Source organism: Ixodes scapularis, unplaced genomic scaffold (genome assembly GCF_016920785.2).
Source record: "Ixodes scapularis isolate PalLabHiFi unplaced genomic scaffold, ASM1692078v2 PGA_scaffold2__306_contigs__length_199485367, whole genome shotgun sequence".
Classification (NCBI taxonomy): domain Eukaryota; kingdom Metazoa; phylum Arthropoda; class Arachnida; order Ixodida; family Ixodidae; genus Ixodes; species Ixodes scapularis.
Window position 1 is genome coordinate 175959413 of NW_024609857.1, and position 22306 is coordinate 175981718.

Consider the following 22306-nt stretch of genomic DNA (forward strand, 5'->3'; position numbering starts at 1 on the left):
ATAGCGTCTGACTTTCGAATGTGCAGCTGATCATCGCATCCAAATCTCACATAAGAATTAGCTTTAAACTTTTTTAAGTACTATGCAATTAGCTCTTGAAATTGTTTCAATTGGTAATGAAAACTGATAAGTGTCTCCGGCATTTTTGTTGGAGACACCTGTCTCCGGAAATTATATGCCGGAGACGGTTGCCTCCGGCATGCTTCAAGTTTGCCTGTCTCTTTTTGCCATTTATGCAAAATTATGTTTTGGCATCAAGAGTTCAACTGTTTCTATAAGAACAAGCTTTTGGATATGTTTTAAGTGCTAAGAAATACCGACAGGTATCCCTAAAATTTTTTTCAAAGTCGGCTTGGAAGTTTCATCGATAAAAATTATATAATGACGGCTGACAGAAAACGGTAACAAAACAGACAAAAGCATTGAACATTAGAAAATGCGACGAATTTACCTGCCTCTTCAAGCCACATAAAAAAATGAGCGGTTTTGCACATTGCACTTTGCAAAAAGATCAAGAAACAATTCTTTTTCTTTTTTTCGGCTGTCAGATGTTACGTTTTTATGGAATAAAAGAGAGACTATCAGGATGTAGGATTTCAGGAAAAGTCGACTTCAACATGAGTGAACGCGCAACGTGACTTTGCATAAAGCTGTGCCATTCTGGCCTTCCAAGTCCAGGCTGCGAACAATAGAGAAGGAAATAAACTTTTTAAGATACTGTATTTATAAGGCGTACATAGGTAATATACTATATTGTTGGTAGACATTGTTTATATGTAGCGTATGACATACGTAATAGAGCCTAGGGAAAACAGAAGCCATTTTATTATTGTTTTACCTTCTCGGCTCACTGTTGAAAACTTTTTCACATATGCAATATGGTTTGTAAAATGACATTATATATATATATATATATATATATATATATATAGATATATACATATCAACTCAGTCCCGAATTTTGTGTCGAATTTTTAAATTTGACGAAAAAAATATATGTTTTGGGGCAATTCCTATAATAAAAGAAAACGCAAACGGCAATTTCGTCGGATATTTTGTTCTCAAGTTATGGACCGTTGAAGCGGCCAAGGTGGAAACTGACGTTTTTCCACCTTATCGGAGGTGCTATATTTCACTCCATCCCTTTTCCCTACTTTTTACGCTACACCAATATAACTTTTTGGAAATACTCTAGACATTGGCTTTTTCGTGATAATTAAATGTCTAGGTCATAACATCCTTAATGATTTTTTTTTATTTGTCAAACCGGCTCTCTGCAACGATATTTGACGAAGTTCAGCAAGCTGGGCTGTGTGACCTAAACAACGTATTTTTATGATCTTTACATAACCGTAAAGCCACAATTAAGCTCATTCTTTTGAGTATAGTTTCGATATTTTGCAATAAGTATATAATGCGCTACATGTGCCTGAAAAATGAAAATTTCGAAAAACTGGCAAATTTGGAGTTAGTTTTTGTAAAAAAAAACACTTTTTATTTATTTTAATTTTTATTCACAGTTAGTTAGTATAGTAGCCTATCCGAAACTACCAACAGAAATTGTAATATATTGTTTGTATGGCCGCTATTAAGACTCGAATCTCGTGCTATGAGCGTTTTGAACGGGACTTCGCTCAGGCGCTCTGCTGAGCAGAAGTTTGGCCTATGTAAGGTTGTTTTTTTTTATTTATCGTTAGCGGTTACCTCAATATCCAACCATAAACAATAATAAAATTTGGAGTAGTGTAATTAAAAAAAAATTTACTTCGAAGTCCGTATGCACAAGTGCGGGCACTGCGCTTACTTCCTCCCATTACGGGGGAATGCAGATCGTTAGAGAATTCCTCTGGGGCCTTTTGCTTTAGGCTTTGAGTTTGAAATACCGAACTTGACATGTAATTGTCATATTTTCTTATGTCAAACAGATTGTAGTGCATATACATATGTACGATTTAGTTTCTGACGATTAGTAAGTACGGTTTATTTTGTGCGCGTACGGACTCTTTCGTAAAATAACAAGCATTTCGTAGCGCGTAATGCTTCAAATGTGTTAGTCATGTGCTTAGGTTTCATTTCTATTTTCAGTGATTCATGCCGGGTTACATATACCTTTTCCTCTTGACTTAAGTTTGTCCGGGAGTCTAGATGTTACGTTTCTTCTCCGTCAATACATAGGGCGAAGCTCACACACCCCGCAAATCTCGCCAGTGCCAAATAAATAAATATTGTTAGGATATATACTGTTGTGTCACTGGCTTTTATGCTCAGATATTGAGGTAAGTACTAACATTAAGTAGAAAAACATTACATAGGTCAAAATTCTGCTCAGCTGAGCGTCTATGCGAAGTCCCGTTCAAAACTCACACTGCACGAGATTCGAGTCCTAATAGCGGCCATACAAACAATATATTACAATTTCTGTCGGTAGGTCCTGGCAGACTGGTTGGCGCCAACAGCTAAATTATTATATCGGGCAAAAAGCGACAATTTGACACTAAGCGGCGAAACTCTCTATACACAGGCACAAACGGTTAAAAGGCACAAGCATCTCCAAGCGCGGGCCCTCCCGGGGATCTGTCAGTACAGACTCCCGAAACACGAGACGCTTCTTAAAGACCACGGGGAAAGCTCTCCCCTCGGCCGCGAAACGCCAACACCAACATAGATCGCTAAAAAAACAATAAAAAACAATGCCGACTTGAATCTAAAAAAATAAACTTTTCTAAAAAAAATAAAAAAATAAATAGCACCTTAATTAATAAGCAGGATTTCTACATACTTAACAGCTATCTAAAAAGGGGATGCAACCATCAGAGTTAAAAAGTGTGGCGGCTAAGGTGCCTTCATGTGCGCTTCGCATAGGGTGATGCCAACTGCCTGTTTCCCTTTCCCACACCCTCGTCCACCGCCATTTTGTTTTTCTCATTGTTTCCCCGTGCGCCGGAAAGTGGCCTTTGTGTCCATCGGTAATCCCATCCGAGGGGGCAAATGCTAATCCTCCCTCCGTGGGTTCCACAACGCTGCTCCGAACTTCTGAGATAAGGTGCTTGTTTCCGGGAGGGTTATAAGCCCCACGGATTATCGCCGAGGAACAAAATGGCTGCTGGTTTGTCGGCGAGTGGTATTACAAAGGATGGCATCACCCTAGCAAAGCGCACATGAAGGCTCCCTAGTGGTGGCATGTCTGCGTCCCGCTCGGCCCATGTATTTTTCGAAAGTGAATGTCTCCATGCTATATGCATCCTTTGTGATATTTTTTAACAGAAACATTTTTTTCATAAATACACTTACGAAGTTTTTGGCACTCACGAAGTTTTAGGGTTCTTTTGTATGTTTTCCCGTATTGATATTTTTTTTCCTCTTGTGCTAGTGATGTATTGCTGTTGTCGTTAATGTATGCATAGTTTTTTTTTTCATTACTTGTCTGTCTTGTGTTGCATAGCGCGCTGTTGTACCTTTCCTACGACGCAGGCCATCGGTAAATTGCCAGGCAAGTTCGTTTCGCCTTATGCACTTTTGAACTAGAACATTGCTTCCTTGAAAAAAAAATTATTAAACGATTGAAATATTAAAATCGATTCGGCATTTTAGGCATTAAATTTATTTGGCATAAATAGGTAACATACTTACAATATTTTTGTTTGTTTATTCTTTAAAAACTCCTTTGCTGTCAGTTTAGACCTGGAAAAACTCGTGGTAAAAGTCTTATGGTGGATGTATTTTGGTTCTGCAAAAGCAATCTAGTTTTGAAACAGAATACGTATTGCGTTGGCAGCAGGCATGTACGTGTACTCAAAAAATAATCCTCGGTATAGCTCGAAGATCATAAAAATGCCGCATGCGAAGAGCAAGCTTGTAAACACGTCAAGAATCTGTTGAGGACAACCTAGGAAACATAATCAACAATCCCTTCGTTTGTCTTGCCATTCGTTTCTCTCAGTGCGTTTTTTTTTTAAACAGCTTGAGCATTTGACTTTGAAGTTCGTCTTTTTTGAACACAAGCACGATAGCTAAGGTTAAAAGATGAAAGAACAAACGAAGGGAAAAACTTAGCAAACAAATACATTTTTGTAGCAAATTCATTTTTTGTGTGCTTATACATATGGTTGTTGCTAATGCCAAGTTGCGTGTCCTCGTGTCCCATTTAATGCATGCTAAACCTTCTGTTCACATAAATATGTCACACTGAAATTATTCTTTTGATAACTGACGGATTGAAAATCTCTCCAGTCATATTTAGAGCGATATTAATGCGAAAGCATTAACCGTCATATGGAACGAGCCGACGTCACCAGCTTTGAAACCGTGCCGAACGGTACCTAAACTCCTTTCTCCAACTGAAGCCGAGATCTGGTGACTCCCAGCTACGAAGCCGCGCGAAAAGCCCAGCCAAACGGCACCTAGTTTCCCCGCTCCCAAAAAACGGAGTAAGCCAAATTCTGATGGATCCGTCCCATTGGCTGGCGCTCGTCATAGTTTCAATGAACGAGGCTCCCATTGGCAGCTGCGAGTCAGTTTGAACGACCGAAACCCCGTAGCGCTGCGTGTCCGGGCCACGAGCGCGCCGGTAACACGAAGTCCCTGGCCGCCGGGCGGGGCAGCGGCTCTAAGGGCAAGGTCAGCGCGGCGAGGAGAGCGCGTGCCCGGCCGTCGACGCAGGTACGCCGCAGACGAAATAAGGGAGCGGAAGAATGGCATGCATTCTTTCGCATTCACAACTCATAAGAAGTGCTTAGGTGTACCTCGAGCCTTTTTTTCATTAACGACATGATTAAAAATTAGATACGTCAAACCTCAACATAGAACTAAAGCGCCGCATAACTTCAGTTACTTTTATATAATCTTGTATCTTTGAAGTATTTTTGTTACCGGTTTTCGACTCTGGAGGGGCCAATTTCGCTTGGGAGAAAGTTGAACAAAAAAAAAAAAACGGCTTTTTTGCATACGCAAGATGTTTACTTCATCAATGTTTTACTTCCGGCTGTGGTAATAATTTTACAACCGCGAGAAGTGAGTTTGTTTTATCAAGAAGCTTGACCTACAATGTCCTCTTGAGCGCAGCTACTTTGGGCGTAATATTGGGATATCGAGTGCGAAAGCAACATAATATCGGTGTCAGACTTTCTTCCTGACTATGCCCAGCGTTAAACAACTCGATCTCAACGATCACGTTGATCAAAGACAGAGTGAGTAGGCAGGCGAGCTGGTGATGTTACACATTTTTGAAAAATCAGGAGACGACGGACGAAAAAGGGGACGACACGCCCAGGGCCGGCCTTAGAGCAGCAAGTATCCTGGGAAAACTGCGGCCGTGGCGCCCCCCTATTTTCGCACCCAACATCACGTTGTTAATAAACATGTCAGAGTGACCCAACGCGAATGGTCGCGATTTTGCGGTTTTCAGTCGAGAACCCCATCCTAAAAACGAACGACGTTCGCGAGCATCGAGAGTTTTGTCGGCACCGTGTTCAAATGGTTCCAAATACATTTATTTATCAGATTAACCAACTTTCAGCTGTGGGTCTCCCATACCAAGCTAACGTCTAATGGATAGAGAAAAAAAAGCACAAAATAACCATGCCAGATACCCTAGAAAACAGTCTTCAACATCGCAAATTGGGCTCCGGCTTGCGACATGTCCAGGCTAGACGCTATCCTGTTTTCAATGGACAAAAAATGCCAACGATAGCCTGTCATCTGCCATGGTTGAGCTTAGGTATGTCTTAATAAGCTTTAATTTTGAGAAACTCATCTCAGCGGTGCCCACTGACACTGGCAAAGTGAGGAGGATCGTGAATGACGCCCAGGTATATGGGAAGTTGTCACGTATATCGTTCTCCAGAATGTACTGGAGGACGTCCTGGGGAGCACTGCATCCAGTGGGCAGCAGGCTGCATAGGTAGATCAGCTAGGCGCTGCTTCGAAAGAAAGACTGTTATTTTTATTGGGCGCTCCAAGACACCTTTTCAGCGCTCCATCTCCTGCGCTATCATCAGTTGATGTTCCTTGCCGATGCGTTCGCCTCGTCTTATTCTCAAACTTCCAGCTCTCCAAGTTTGATAGGACAGAAAGTTACTCGGAGCCTTCTCGTGGCTTGTGAGAATCTGCGACATCTGGCTCCAGTCATTCGATCCAGCAGTCACCAAAGACGATTTTGGGTTTACGTCGTAGAGCTCGCAACAGAAACAGAAAGCCCTGTTTGAAGACTTCGAGTAACAAAGCCAGCGCCGCTTTAGTACTTCGCAATATTCAAGATGTTGGTCCAGAAACTTGGTTTAGAAGTGACGGTTGTGCTCGTCTAGAGGAAATTCCACGCTACACTTTATATTCGCTGGCCCTCGGCTGACTATGGCGTCCCAGATTTGTTGTGTAAGCTTATGCCATAATGAAGGATTAGACAGTTCGTCGCTGGCGGCCTTCATCCCATTCGATGTGTCATCACCATCTTGTTTAGTGTCACAGACTACACTGGCAGTGGAGCACTCGGCGTCGTCGGGATATTGCTGCGGTTTCTCACGTTCCATTTTATGGGAATAATCTTTGCTTGTCGAGCTCCTTCCGTGCAATGTTTCTCCCGCTGCTGGTTCACTTGAACTGAGGGGCCCTCGTGAACTTTCACATACTTTTTCAGGGCTTCTGCGCTGTTCCTGGATTCGCGATCTTGTTAAAAGTTTTTTTTTTTTGTACTGCGCTCCTGATGTTTTCCTTCCAGGAAGTGGCATATCACTGAAATGTTAACCAACATACTAAATATAAATTTTACACCAGTCATCCTCATCCGCAATGCATATTGTAACAATACTTAAAAAACAAGCAAGCTGGTAGTGATTCATAGTATTAAATCCCGAGACTCAGTAACACTAAAGATATCGTCTGCAAAAAGCCGAACACGCTCCTTATTTAACCTCGGTAGATCCCACAATATTTTCGAGCAGCTCGTGGCACCTGTGAATGTAGTACCGTAGGCATAGCACCAGATTAATGTGATACGAACCCCGAAGGTCAGAGTCAGCGCAAAGAACAGTGGCTGAACAGATGAAAATTCGCCCAATTTAGATTCAGCAGCACATTCACTTTCAACATTAAAAATTAGACTCTAGAAAATAGCAGTCGTTACGTGATAATATGTTCCTGTCATGACAATTGAGTTTAAGCTACTCAGGTGTGCTCGCACAGTGATAGGGGTTACGTAGTTATCAGTCTAATGGAAATTGAACAAATCCACTTCAAGATCTTCTTGCCAATAAGTCGAATGCAATTATCCAATGTCTTATCTTGACCAGTGAGCTGGTCAGTCTTTCACCAACAGAAAACAGCAAACAGCTACACTCTGGTTGCCGTCGTCACTCATAGATGGTGGTAGCTGTCCAGAGTGGTGTGTTTGCCGGTCGTCTGCTTGCCGCCGTCCCTCATAGATTGCAGCAACCTTTCCAGCCTCGGCAACCAGACAACTGGCTGCTGCTGTCGCTCATAGATGGCGGCAACATTTCTTCGGGGGAAGAAGAGCGGGAACGGAACGGGCGGTGATGTGCGCAGCAGCGCGAATGGTTCCGCAACCGTTGCGAGGCCGCTATCGCCTGGAGTTCCACTGCGTCGAGCACTTCAGATTCCCTCGCTGAAGAGATGCTAAATTCAGGAATTTTCGTTTTATGAAATGAAGTTAAAAACATACTTCTAGAGATCTTTGATCCTTCTATACGAAGTATTAAAGCAGTAAACAAATTTATCGTTGTTAAATAAAACATAATTTAAACGTTGCTAGACTCCAAAATGTGGAACTCATGAAAAGTGCGAAAATCGCAGAACCTACATTCTGCCCTTTCGAAGCCCCAAACACAAGAACAAAAAAACAAATTCTGTAGTTTTAATTTGCAGTTTTGTTCTAGTGACACATTTTTCATAAACATATATTTTTTTCAAAATTTTTTGAGGGCCCATCTTGCTTTTTGTGTGCACAATTTGAGATAAACTTACCCATGTATATGAGCATCGGATATACATGTGCATATATACAGGGTGTTTCGCGAAAGGTGGACAAATTCGATATTGAGAAAACTACGCATCGCACCAAAAAAAAGCTTTTGTCGCTTTGGTCCTAGGCCAGGGGCCTATTTAGGAAAATTATTGAAGTTCGCGATCATTAAGTTGTTAATCATTTTCCCATAAACATTTTTTTTAATATTGAGTTGAAGGGCATGGTTTTATTTTGAAACTTCCTGAGCATCATGAAGAAACACTAAATACAAAAAAATCGGATAGAAGGCACGCGCTGCATTTCACAGCTTTCTTGGAAAACAGCAGAACTTGGACGAGTCTTTAAGCTTCGGTTTCCAATCGGAGTGCTTCTCGGCATCGAAGGTACCGCGTCCCCTGGCGAAATAGTGCAAACAACATCTTTCTCGCTGTCTTCACGCAGCGCAGCAGAGGCAGGTTGCACTATTTCTCCAAGGGGCGCGGTGCCGTCGGTGCCGAGAAGCGCTTCGATTGCAAAGCGTAACTTAATAACCTGTCCAAGTTGTGCGGTTTTTCAGAAAACTGTAAAATGCAGCGCCTGCCTTATCTCACACCCTAATGTTTTTATTTAGTGCTTTTCGATAATGCTCCGCAAGTTTTCAAATGAAACTAACCATGCCCTTAAACTCAATATTAAAAAAATAATTAAGGGAAAATGATTAACAACCTAGTTATCCCAAACTTTATTCATTTTCCTAAATAGGCCCTTGGCTTAGGACCAAAACGACACAAGCCTTTTTCCGGTGCGATGCGTAGTTTTCGCAACATCGAATTTGTCCGCCTTTCGTGAAACACCATGTATATATATACATATGTATATATATATATATATCTTTTTTAAGTGAACGTATTTATGTATCTGCATCTTTTGTGATATTTTTAACAGAAACTGCTTTTTTAATAAACACACTTACGAATACGAAGATTTAGGTACTCACAAAGCTTTAGGATTCTTTTGTACGTTTTTCGTATTAATATTTCTGCTTTTTTTTCTCTTGTGCTAGTGATGTATTGCGGTTGTCGTTAATGTATGCATAGTTTTTTTTTCATTATTTGTCTCTATTTTGTTACATTGGTACTTATGTATAGTGGAAAATACGTAAAAAAACACAGGGACAAAGAAAGAAGCACACAGGGCCAACCAATCGTATTGCAACTGAACTGTACTGAATGAAGCACATAAAAGATGAATAAAACCTTACATGCGCAAAGATGACGGACTTTCATTAACCACCTGGAAAGCCTGCCGTCGCAGTTGAGTGACCGATGAAAGCCTGCTCCTTATCGGATAAGGCAACAGAAGGAGCACTGACGCACACATTTGTTCAATGGGCCCTTATCACGAATGCCTCATGTATCTCGCGTTCCAGTTTAGTTTTGAATTTTCCCATAATCTTGGTACTATTGAACTCGGCCTGGCACTCACACCTATCACAATGTACAAGCCAAGTGGCCAGACTGGGATTGCCTGGTGGCGGCGGAGTGTTCTCTGATCCTATAACGAATGCACCTCCCCGTCTGGCCAACACAAACCCTACCTCAAGACAGGGAGACCTCCTAAACGACCCCTTAGGCACATTGCCGAAACTTCGTGGCATGGCGATTGCACCACACACCCTCCGAACCCCACGGCACTCCTGCATAATTTAGCACACAGTGCGCCTACTTCTGTGCGCTTATTTGTATGTTACTGTGTTTATTGGTGCATTTTCAACCATGATGTACCTGTCCCACGACGCAGGCCATTGGTGACATGTCTTTGTACATTTGGACTAAAACATTCTTGCCTTGGAAAAATTAAAGCAAACGATTGACATAATAAAGACGATCCGGCATTTTAGGCACTAAATTTATTTGGCGTAAAATAGGTCACATATAATATATTTTTGTTTGTTTATTCTTTAGAAACTTCTTTACCGTCAGTTTAGTTCAGGAAAAACTCCTGATAAAAGTCCTATTCTGGATGTATTTGGGTTCTGCGAAAGCAATCGAGTTTTGGAACTGAATACGTATTGCGTTCGTCTCACGTATAACCCTCGGTATAGCTCAAAGACCATGTAAATGCCGCATGCGAAGAGCAAGCTTGTAAACATGTCAATATTCCGTTGAGGACAACCTTTGAAACACAATCAACAATCCCTTCGTGCGTCTTGCCTTTCGTTTCTCTCAGTGCTTTTTTTTTTTGTAAGAACTTGTGTATCTTGTGTATCTCACCTTGAAGTTCGTCGTTGTTGAACACAAGGACGATAGTTAAGGTTAGAGGAACAAAAGAAGGGCGAAGCATAACAAACAAATATACTTCTGCAGCAAATACATTTTTTGTGTGCTCGTACGTTTGGTTTGCGCTAATGTCGAGTTACGTGTTCTCGTGTCCCATTTTATGCATGCTATAGCTTCCCTTCATATAATTATGCCCCATTGAAATTCTCATTTTGATATTTTACGGGTTAAAATTCCTTCCAGTGATATTTAGAGCGATATTATGCGAAAGAATTAACTGTCCCATGGAGCGAGCCGGCGTAATCAGCTTTGAAGCCGCGCCAATAGGGCACCTAAACTCATTTCTCTAAATGATGAAAAAATCTGATGGCTTCCCGCTTTGAAGCCGCGTAAAAAGCCCAGCCAAACGGCACCTAGTTTCAGCGCTCCCAAAGGAGCGGAGCGAAGCCGAATTCTGAAGGAAATTGGCTTCACTCCCATTGGCTGGCGCGCGTCATTGTTTCAAGAAACGAGGCTCCCATTGGCCGCTGCGAGTCAGTTTCAACGACCACCACAGCATGGCGCTGCGTGTCCGGGCCACCAGCGCGCCGGTAACACGAAGTCCCTGGCCGCCGAGGGGGGCAGCGGCTTTACGCCCAAGGTCAATGCGGCGAGGAGAGCGCGCTCTGGGCCGTCTACGCAAGTACGCCGCAGACGAAATAAGGGAGCGGAAGAAAGACATGCATACTTTCGCATTCACAACTCATAAGAAGTGCTTAGGTGTACCTCGAGCCTTTTTTTCATTAACGACATGATTAAAAAATTAGATACGTCAAACCACAACATAGAACTAAAGCGCCGCATAGCTTGAGTTACTTTCATATAATCTTGTATTTTTGAAGTATTTTTGTAACCGGTTTTCGACTCTGCAGAAAAAAAATTCTGCATGACAGAGAACAATTTTTTTTTCAAATAGAAAACACCGGCTTATTTTTATACACAAGATGTTTACTTCATCAATGTATTACTCCCCTTAATAACGTCGTTAGATCCCCACAAAAGGGGAGTTCATAACGACGAACTAAATATGAATGTAAATGTATAGTTTTGTAAGTCTCATTGCATTTATTGCTAGTATCGCCTAAAAAATGAACTCGAACGCTCTTCTTTATTTTGGGAGCATCGGTACCGTGCTTTCTTCAGGACTTCCCAGTCACCTCTTTGGCTGTGGTAATAAAATTGCAAACACGAGAAGTGGGTTTGTTTTATAAAAAAGCTTGGATCTACAATCCTCTTTTGGACACAGCTACTTTGGGCGCAATAGCGGGGGCATTGACGGCAAAAGAAACACAATACCGGTCTCAGATTTTCTTGCTGCCTATGCCCAGTTGGAAGAAACGCGACCTCGACGATCACATTCATCAGTCGTGACAGCGATAACTCAAGACCCTTTACATATTCCGCACAATGTAGAATATAAACTATAAACCATATGCAATAAGTCCGCAGATTACTGCTGGGAAAGTACGGTATTTTTCTAGAAGATTAGAAAATACAATTTTGTTTTCTGGTACATTTTTCTTCATTTAGAGAAACAATTGTTGATTTACAAATGCGGAGGTCTGCATTTTTTAAATCTTTATTTAGAAACTCCCAGGCTCGAATTTTTCAAAGTGAAGTTTAATTATTTGCAAGAATTGAGCTATTGAATATACTTTCAAAGAATGTAGCAGCCTCGCGGGATGTGTGCGCGAGTTTAATTACACCCTCTATCTTTTACTTTAAATAAAATCTGCAGATATCACTGCAGCGTCGTGAAACATAAATACATTAAAATACCTGCCTTGTCCAATAATACTAAATAACATAGGTTTTGAGACAAACCTTAATACGCTTGCCATTTGTGTAAAATAAACCATAAACGATGCTGTTTAGTAAGGCGTCTACACAAGCCCTTTTTTTATAGCGTTTAAAAAAAAAACATACATATCATTGCCTTTCGGTTTAAATAATTTTCCCCAGCGTACGTAGTAAACATGTCTTATAGCTTGTAAACAAAGTGTGCAGTGAACTTCACAAACTTACATTCAAATCATTCCAAAGTTCACAAAGGCAGTCATTTAAAATGCACTCGATCTAACTCGAAAGCAAAGGATTCCTACTTCTGCGTTCGTAAATTTATTCGCGTCCAGGGTTGCTTTATCCGTTTTATCATGTGATACGGGACGCATCAATTGATAAGACAGATAATAGGGCTTGAACCTACTTAAGTAAGATTTGGAACACAGCCAATCTCCGTACGCTCTTTTGGATCCATTTAGCAATGTCGGATTGAAATAAATTTTATGGATTTCTTTGCTAACCCAAGTGTTACTTAGCAAGCACGGGTACCAACTTTAGCCAAAACCAGCTTTAGCCCGATAGCGTTATTTTTTCAAAGCGACCATAAATCTCAGGAAATAAGATTATTTTATAAGCCAGAGGCCTAAATTCGAATTATAACAAATTGACTGTTCACAAATAAACGGTGATTCGGGGTAGTGGAGGATGCAAACCTAAATAATATTCGAAATAAAACTCGCTGCTCCTTATACAACTCTTGCTTCAGGGCCAGAGAGATATTTCACGAGCGATTACATAGGAATGAACACAAAGGGAGAACAATAGTAATAGAAGAAGAATGATATAAAAATAGCGTGTATATAAACTAGGAAGCATAGTCATAAATATACTCACCTGTAGCAAATACATTTTTTTGTGTGCTTATACATTTCGTTCTGGCTAATGTCGAGTTACATGTCTTCGTGTCTCATTTTATTCCTGCTACACCTTCGGCTGACATAAATATGCCCATGCGAATTTGTGATTTTGTTATTTCGCGCACTAAAAATCTTTCCAGTGATATATAGAGCGATTTTTACTGTACACGACTTGTTTAGAAAAGTAGAAAACATAGCGAGATTGACACCTCTCTATACAAAAGAACTACGTACATACAAATGAGCATACATATTTATTTCTGATGACAAATAAACAAACCAATAAATATTGCTGGACCACGAAAGGTGCATAATGCGTGTGTGGAGGGCCAGTTAATCAACCGAATGGATCTGTGTCAGGTAAATTAAAGAAAGCCACAACGTAAAAGAAACAGATCTTAACAACGAAAAGAAAAACATAAATCCACCTTGAGAACATTGTAGAAAAGCATCTATCAATAACACGAAACATAGTTATGCAAACCTTTCAGATTAGGGAAAAAAACACTTTATATATCGAGGAATGCAACATCTTTATAATGATTTTTATTTTTTTTACTGTACAACGTGTACATTTTTGAAATTACATTCCTATCAGTACGCCTCAAGTTTCTTTCCTTATCTGGAGCAATTTTGAAGCTATACCTTGTTACAATTAAGTTCAGACTCAGCATGAGATAGGAGTTGATGGGACCAATCAGACAGCGTTAAAAGTTCCCCATCATGATGTTCGTCCTATTTCTGTGTGTTTTCTATCAACACTGAACGAATAATAAAAAAAAAGGCCCAGTGACTTGCACTTTTGGTGCTGCTCGATTGGTCCTATTACCTTGAAGCGTCGGCAGCGGATGAGCGAAAGCTGAAACGAAGTATCCCACTTTAAAATTATTTGTTAATATACATAAGAAAAAAATTAATAAAATGCCCAACTTTTTATATTTCTTCAGTTTCTAATTAATTATTAAAAAACGTTACGTATGCTATGTTTTTGACCATTTGTCTTGACATTCTATTTATATATATTTTTTTTTGTTTTGAATCGCTAACAATGATCATGTAGTCGAGAGGTTAAAAGCACTAAAAAAAAACAACATACATGTCCACGAGACCAAACCCACAGAGCACTCTGTGGTGTTGTTCTCTTTCAGTTGTCGGTTGTTCTTTAGAGCTTTTAACGTCTTAGCTACGAATCACCAACTAGCCCAAGTGAATACCCTTCACCATATAGTCTAATGCCATAGCTCAATGTAGATTCCGTTGAAGCGTTAAGCACCAGCAACCTTATTTTCAAGCTACATACAATTTTTATTTCGTATTAATACTTAGAAATGCCACGTAGAATTTTGTTTCTAATAATTCGACATGTTTATTTGATGAAACGTGCTCCACTGCTCATCAACATAGATACTTTGATATTTTAAGGAGCCGTCATATGCTAAAGGCTTGGAATGGCAACTATCACATTCTCTTGAAAGGAGGAAAATGTTCGGTGTCAATACAATTACATCGTGTGGATTGGGAAGACCCGTAAGTGTTGTTTTAGAAACATTCTCAGAAATAGGAAAGCTCTAAACCGTATCCTTAACACATCCATGCGATACTACAGTTCTAAAAGGATTGAGGATTCGGACCCCTAAACCTGAATCACCATAGCGTTCCTAGTGTTAAAGAGTAATCAATGGTATCATTGGCCATTGGGAGTTTAATGAAAAGAGCTGTGGCTATTTAATTTTTTTTCGAGTGTGTCGTGTATGGAACTGCGGAATTCTCTGTAAGTGTAATCGTTCTTTACTCCGTCCTAAAGCCATATTGTGCAGTGCTTATTAAGAAAAATGGGCACAAAAGTTGTCTATATTTATTTGTACCTATCTTTCGATTGCGTGAGTCATGATGGATATGATAGGAAGGGGTCTGTATTCCCAATCTCTTTTGCTTCCCCGCTTTTGTGAAACGACATTATTAGTAAGACATTCAGGTGGTTCGGAATATAGCCAGTGTGTATGAATGGCTATAAATATTTTTAGCAGGATTTGTGTTAACTTATCTAAACTGTAGCGAATATCTGTACCGTTGATTTAGTGATTTTACTTTAATGTATAATATTGAAAAGGCCATCTTCTGCCGATTCTAGCAGGTACGCTGAATTTGCGCTGCTGACGCGACAAGGAACACCTACTGGCAACGTTAAAAAAAAATTTTTGAAACCCCAATGGATCATGGTTTTCATTCTAATCCGATTTGTTTTATTTAGATCTGATTTATTTGATTTAAATCACACTTAACTGATTTAAATGTGTATATTTTGGCTTCAATCATTTACTTGAATTAACAACTTTTTAGACCGAAGCTGTTATTGCAAGCATATAAAAAAAAATGAGTCCATGGATGTTAACAAAAAACTCCTGTTTAAACGGGGCTCCTTCGATCCGATTGGTCGTGGCAAGTATATATAAAAAGATGGGGCAACTTGCGTGAGTCAGCCTTCTTTGGCATTATTAGGTAGTCAGGTCCTCATCTCTTGTTTTCATCTACCGTCACCGACTTATCTCAGCTAAGAGTGCACTGTGACGAGGCTAAGGGCAGAACGCGTTGATCTAACCTTGTTTCGCTTCCGCTATGCTGATAAAAAAGACTTGGGCTCAATCGGAAAAAAAAATGCCCTCGAGGTGTGCCTTGAAAAACCGGGTTTAGAACTTGTCCATAAGTGACAGTAAGACAATGATCACTCTAGTTACTAAAATTAAATAGAGACAATTAAGCAACGAAGTCGTGTAGTGTCTTCATTGCAATCATATGTAGATCGTATAGATGTCATATAGTTGTCGTAAAGTTATCGTAAAGTTAACAGCTTTGCTGCTCCTTTATCTCCACGTGAAGTGGATAAGCTGTATCTCCACGTGAAGTGGATAAGCTGTAAAATATTTTTTTTCAAAATACTTTTTTTGTTTTTGAGAGAAGAAATCTCGTCTGAGTGGAGCTGAGTAACGACTTCTTCAATTGAGCCATCTTTGAGGACAATAGGAGTAAAGAATACAACTTTCAACACCGCTAATAGTTTTATGTATAACGCACGCACACTTGCGGGATCGTAAATGTAAATTTAATTGAATAAAATATATAAATGTAAATTTATTTCATCGATTTTTGTGTTTAAAGAAAATAAATGACACGGCTTTTTGCTCAACACATTTATATAGTAGCATTTGCTGCGAAATATTAACACATTTTAATATAACTTTTTGAGCTGAAGCTTTTTGACTGAGTTATATATATAATGTTTTGTTCACATTAACAAAAATAGCGTTCTACTAGTGCTATTGTTTCTTGTATTGCGCTCAAATATTTATATATAAAAAAGTCAAAATCATCAAATTTCTGTACGGCAATAAAAATAATAATCCTAGATTTTTTTTTTTAATTTACTAAATGAACCCTTGCAAACCGGTAATTCCACACCCACCCGCAATGGCGCATATAAGAGTGACGTAGTTGGTTCAATAATATAGTCACAATCTCATCAGCGTACTCTTCATGGGTACGCCGACGATACAGGCGACGATATGACTGAAACGCCTATACGCCATTCTTCTAAGCGTCATTGTGGGCAGGGCATGCAGCGCGCTTTTTGCTCTCATTTTCGAAATCGGGCTAAAAAACGTGAAAAGTTAGCAATTAATATCTCGAAAAGCTTTACATTTTTTTTAATTCCTTAATTGGTCTGGCTTCAAATTATAATTGCTGTCAATACTGCACTGGCAACATGAGCCCTAAAGCCAATCATCAAAAAGGTAATTAATCGGTTTTAGTTAAAAATCAAATTACCCAAGCGATTATCCACTCATCTAATGTCCGCCTAGCCTGACCTTAACTTCACCTTCACCCACTTTCCCCCTTACCCCCGCCTAACCTTCACCCCCTTACAAATACGTTTTTGATATTGCAAGAATGTCACGGCCACCTGACACTTGAAACAGCAATATATATATAAAACAACAATATATCTTCCTTGGCACTTCAAACAACAATATATGTACAAACACAGAATTATTATTTTTTACTTCAACGGCTTACGTGCCAAAAGGTCAAGGAAGATTTTTTTTGCGGGAGTCACATGGTATGGCTTGGTGAAATAAAAGGGCGAGTATCAGAGGGTAGGACTCCAGGGAAAGTCAAGATTTCAACTTGAGTGAACATGCAGCGTGACTTTGCATATGTCGTGGTCTTTATTATTCTGGCCTGGCCACTCAAATGCCTTCCCCGGCTGAAGGAGACGACGCAGGCAATGGAAAAGCAGAAGAACTTTTCAAGGTAATTTATTTATAAGGAAGGCGTAGATAATAGGTTCGGAGACATGGTTTATATGTAATATATTACATATGGGTTTTTGAGCCGAAGAAGAAAACGAGCCATTTATTTTACCTGCTCAGCTCACTGTAGGAAATTTTATGTCACTTATTTACGCCACTAAGTTTCGTAAAACTAAAAAAAAAGAAACAAAGAAACAAACAGACAACGCCTATTAAAGCACCGTTTTACGTTGCTTTAAAAATATCGTCATTTTTATCAAACTCATAGGACAACCGATCGGCCGCTTCTGCAAAGTTCTTGATAATGTTTCGTTTGATTGAAAGTGTGCGACAAGACACTAGCGTCACGGTGCGGTGTCTAGCAGAAGCAGTTCTTAAAGAGATTGCGTGTAGCAGCCGAGCCTAGTTTCTAAGCAATACCAGCTTGTCCGAGCAATGCGCGATACAAAACGACCAAGGCCACAGTCTGTCCTAACTTAATTTTTACACCAGACTCGAAAATTGAGAACACTTCCCCTCCATGCCGGTAAAAACAACCGCTACTGTTTCAATCCCACTACGTCTAGTCGATCCGCGCCAGCGAGCAAAAAGCCATCCGATGATATGAGGAGCGAAATATACGTCTCACGTAGATTTTATCACTTACTGGCACTGGTGAATGTCATCCGCCAAACAAACAAACGCTTCGTAGAGGCACATTCTAGCGCAGAGAAACGAAGAACATGGCTACGTGTTGCAGTTGTTGCGGCTTAGTTTTTTTATAATTTTATTTTATTTAACAATATTATTATACCTAACAATGAATATAATAATAGTGGCATACAAGATCACTTCAACGAAATAACTTCAATAAGTGTGTTGTTACACTTTAAGTAAAGTCTTTAACACAAACACAAAACGAACAAACTTTTGTCAATACCACTTTAGAAATGTTAAATTTCAAAAGCATGTTCTGTGTACAAGATGAAAAACGTGAAGGACATCACTAAAATTGAGCTTTGAGCAGCTCCTGCGAATCGAATGACGTGAAAACACATACGGAGCGACCGTGGACATGGATACGTTTTCAAAGGCCTACCCAACCTTTCCTACGGATTGAGAAAGGCGGCAGCGGGAAGGCGAGTACGCAGCCTAGACGCAGCGGGCCAAGGCCTGAGCGGGAAGACGTAACGCAGACGGCTGTCCTTTGTGAAACCGCCGAGGCGGATCGGCGCACCCTCTCTACGTGTCGCACGCTCTATGCTGGAATCACACTGTCACTTCATCGCTATACCGATAGAGTTAATATAATATTATAAACAGAAAGATCCAGTGCATTGGAGTCAGTTGTTCTCAATCCGTGGGACTTTTCTGCAAATGATGTTAGAGATGGAGTTCCATGCCACAGATGCAAATTGAACTCTGGAGCACACACGAGTAAAATATAGCCGTAAACAAAATGATGCGTGCTAAAAAATCGAGTTAAGCGACAAATTATTCGCAGCGTGCGTATGGATTGATTAACAACGGAGTTCATACGAGAACAAAATAATTGGTGGTCACCCACGGGAACCTCTAAATCTTCTGCTCATCTGGTCCCACCTAGTTCAATTTTCTAGAGCATTTTAGCGAGAGATAAAGTGGTAAGTTTACTTCAAAAATACAACTTCGGTTTTGCGGAAGTTTAAAATGGGGCTGTTTGGTATGCACGATTCTTGTGCTGTAAATTCCTGGTCCTGCAAAAATGAGCAGTTGGTGATTGATTTCACCTCCCGAAACAGCTTAACATCATCTTCAGGCATAAGTACCTAAGAGTGTTCTACGGACGACATGGGGCCGTTTATAAAAAAGATAAACAACAAAGGGCCAAGGTTTGAGCCCTGATGCACTCCCGACAATGGCATGAAAAGGCGTAACAAGCAGCCTGAGGCTCTAACATGGTTCTGTCTTTTATGTAAATAACTTGCGAACCAAGCCTTGTACTCAGAGCTTATACCATAATTCTCAAGTTTGAGCTATACCAGTTCATGATTGACCCTGTCAAAGGCTTTGAACATATCCAAACATACTGTGTCTACCTGACCTTGACTAGAGGGAGCAACATTACTTTCAAAAAGGAATTAAATTACATTACTAATTACTTTTCTGAAAACTGCAAAAAATTAAGCCATATGATAGCCATATCTTAAAATATAATTGATTTTCGTGGTATTATTTCCCCGGAATGAACGTTATTGTTATTTAATAAAAGCATCACGACGTTAAACTTTTAAAAATATTTATGTTAGTCACGCACCACGCATAGTCTTTTCGCGAAAAAAAAATATTATTCTGAGTCCGGTGGAAAGACGAGCGTTTAGAGATGTTATGGTAACAGCGCTAAAAGAAACAGCTTGACTGAGGTTGTCGTTCGGGGAAGTTCTGAATCAGAACTGGCAGAGCAGCCGATGAGACTCCCTATGATACAGCTCCGATTTCCTGTATTAAATGCTACTCAGGCGCATTCGTGGAAGTGATGTGCGAACAAACTGAAATGACAAAGATAAGTCGGCTTATTATGAGTGAAAGATAGATATCGGTTCTCTCGTCTGCAGGTCATATGTTACTCAATGTATCCCCGTTGGAAATGAGTTCATGTCAGTGAAAAAAGGTTAGCAGAGTTGAAAATAAGAGATAAAGATTTGTTTTTAATAGTGAGGCGCAATGAGCATATTATTTGATAAATGGGTTTCATTTCGTGATTAAATCCTGAAGAATAACAATTGGCAAAAAAATATTGTTCATACGTTCATAGACTTTAATTATCGATGCACATATTTTTATATTTTATTAAGTATTTAAAAAGAGCTTTTATTTGCAAAGAATTTATGAGTATGTCTCCGAAGTGTGGTTTGAAAAATGTTCTGACAAAAGTAGTGAACAAGTTTTGAAATATTTATGATTCTTGATTCTTTTGATCTAATGAGCATCGTGCCGCTGTGCGATCGTGCAACACTACTGCGTGCCGTACTTGGAGATCCCAGGGTAGCTGTTCTGCATTTTCTGAATTTCTCCTCTACAGTGTAGAGGCACGTCGCCTCTCAGAATGGTTGGCAAGCATGACGCTGCTTATAGGTATATCCGCACACACACACACGAATTTTTAAGACTCTGATTACTTCCGCCTTGCTGAACCGTTGTAGAATATCAGGAATTACTTGAAACAATTTATTGAACAACTGTTTTTAAACGTTAAAAATATTTTAGTCGTAGGCAGAATGTTTTTAATATTCCTTGCAGATGTCAAACCGAAAAAAACGGTTTTAGGGGCGGCTAACAGGTAACCGAAATGGTAAAGACCGAAACCATAAGAAAAACGAAACAAAGTCGATTTTAAGAAAAAACGGTAACCGTAACCGAACCGTTATATTTATCGGTTTCAGTCCCTGATTTTCACATTAACAGAGAACGCGTATCTGCTACCAGAAAACCCTAACTATTGGTATTTCATTAGAAAGGTGCTAAAAAAATCTTATACATGGAATATTTGCAAATATTTAAAACGTAATATAGACGCAGTTAGCTTAAGAAACGTAGCGCGTGCTTTAGTAAGTTAATTCTTTTTGCCTCCTGATTCATTATTCGGCGCTCTTATCAGACATCAGTTAATGCAGCAAAAACTCACCCAAGACACTTAAGAGTGCTTACATGTAGGAATGCTTCCGCATTCCTACACGCAGCGCATTCTTACGAGCAGCGCGCCACGTCCCCCTCTTGCACACGGCGCTCCGGCGGTGACATCACGCTCCCCCACTTCGCAGGCACGGCGAACCCTGCCGGCCTCACGACTGCTTCTGTGACAAAGCATCTGCGTGGCTGTGCTTTTCTTTGTGTTTTATTTCTGAGGCGTGTGCTCGATGACGTAGTTTTATGACCAACTTTCGGGGACAACGCCGACAGCTTTTCATGTAATGCTACAAGTAATGCTTTCGCCTTAATAATATTCTATGCGGAGAGATAACGGTCTAATGTGGTCTTGCCTCATCCTGTGTTATTTAAGTGGTTAGTGTCTAAGGTCAAATTAACTTTACGCGCTTTATTTAACAGCGCAATAGAAAAAAACTTAACCAATTCGTAATAATAAAAGTATAAAGTTTCATTGAATCGAAAAATTGACACTAATTCACGTTATACAACGATGGCTTTTAAGTTTTGGTGCGCATAACAAAAATATCAAATTAACAAAGTATTTCGTAAGTTATTGTGTTTTTCAATAAAAATTTAAGGATACATTTTTTTTAGTTTACTGAATAGCCGATCGAAGGGCCGAAAATTCCCCAATAGCTTAAAAAGGTATTGAACAGCCAAATGCTTTCAAAAACATATACGAAAATGTTCTATCGGCGAAAAAACAAAACAAAAAAAAAACTATTTTAGAATTTGGCTAAGAATTTGTTTACTCTGTTGCATGAGTAAAGCTATACGCACCCCGCAGTGCACTTCGGACGAAATGGCTATACGCACTCCGCGGAGAGTTCATGCCGCTCGGGCCACCCTTTTCGAACGGCGCGTGTATCACTGGGGAGCTCGTTAACACAGCCTCCCGCCTGCGTTCACGCCGCTTCGCGGTAACAGTATCGGTTGCTAATTACAAAACTTAACCAGTACACGCTGCTTCGTGGCGTCCAGTCGGCAACCTAAGCCCCGCTGTCCCCGATCGCACCTCTGGAAAAGTTTCGTCGACAACATTCGGTTTTTTAGTGTTCATCGCAAAAAAGAAATGTAAATATCGCCAAATGCCTCGACAAAACAAAATGTTCGAGAAAAGAAAGTAGGCCCAGCGGTTACCTTCACCCCTATGCTATGCCACCGCTTTGAAAACTCGTTGTGACTATTCATTTTATACGAGTTTAGCGGAGTGCGTATAGCCATTTCGTCCGAAAGTGCACTCCGGAGTGCATATAGCTTTACTCTTGTTGCATGGTGTTTGATAGCAACTTGCTTTTGTCTCGGTTTCGAAAAAAACTCAATTAGTGAAATACGTGATGGCTGTAAATTTATATTCTTTTT

The 22306-nt window shown here is 40.0% G+C and overlaps 1 pseudogene; it reads left to right on the forward strand.

The window, feature by feature from the left end:
* The first annotated feature begins 17163 nt into the window (after positions 1–17163).
* Positions 17164–22306, forward strand: part of LOC115328072 — a 50221-nt pseudogene continuing 45078 nt past the window's right edge.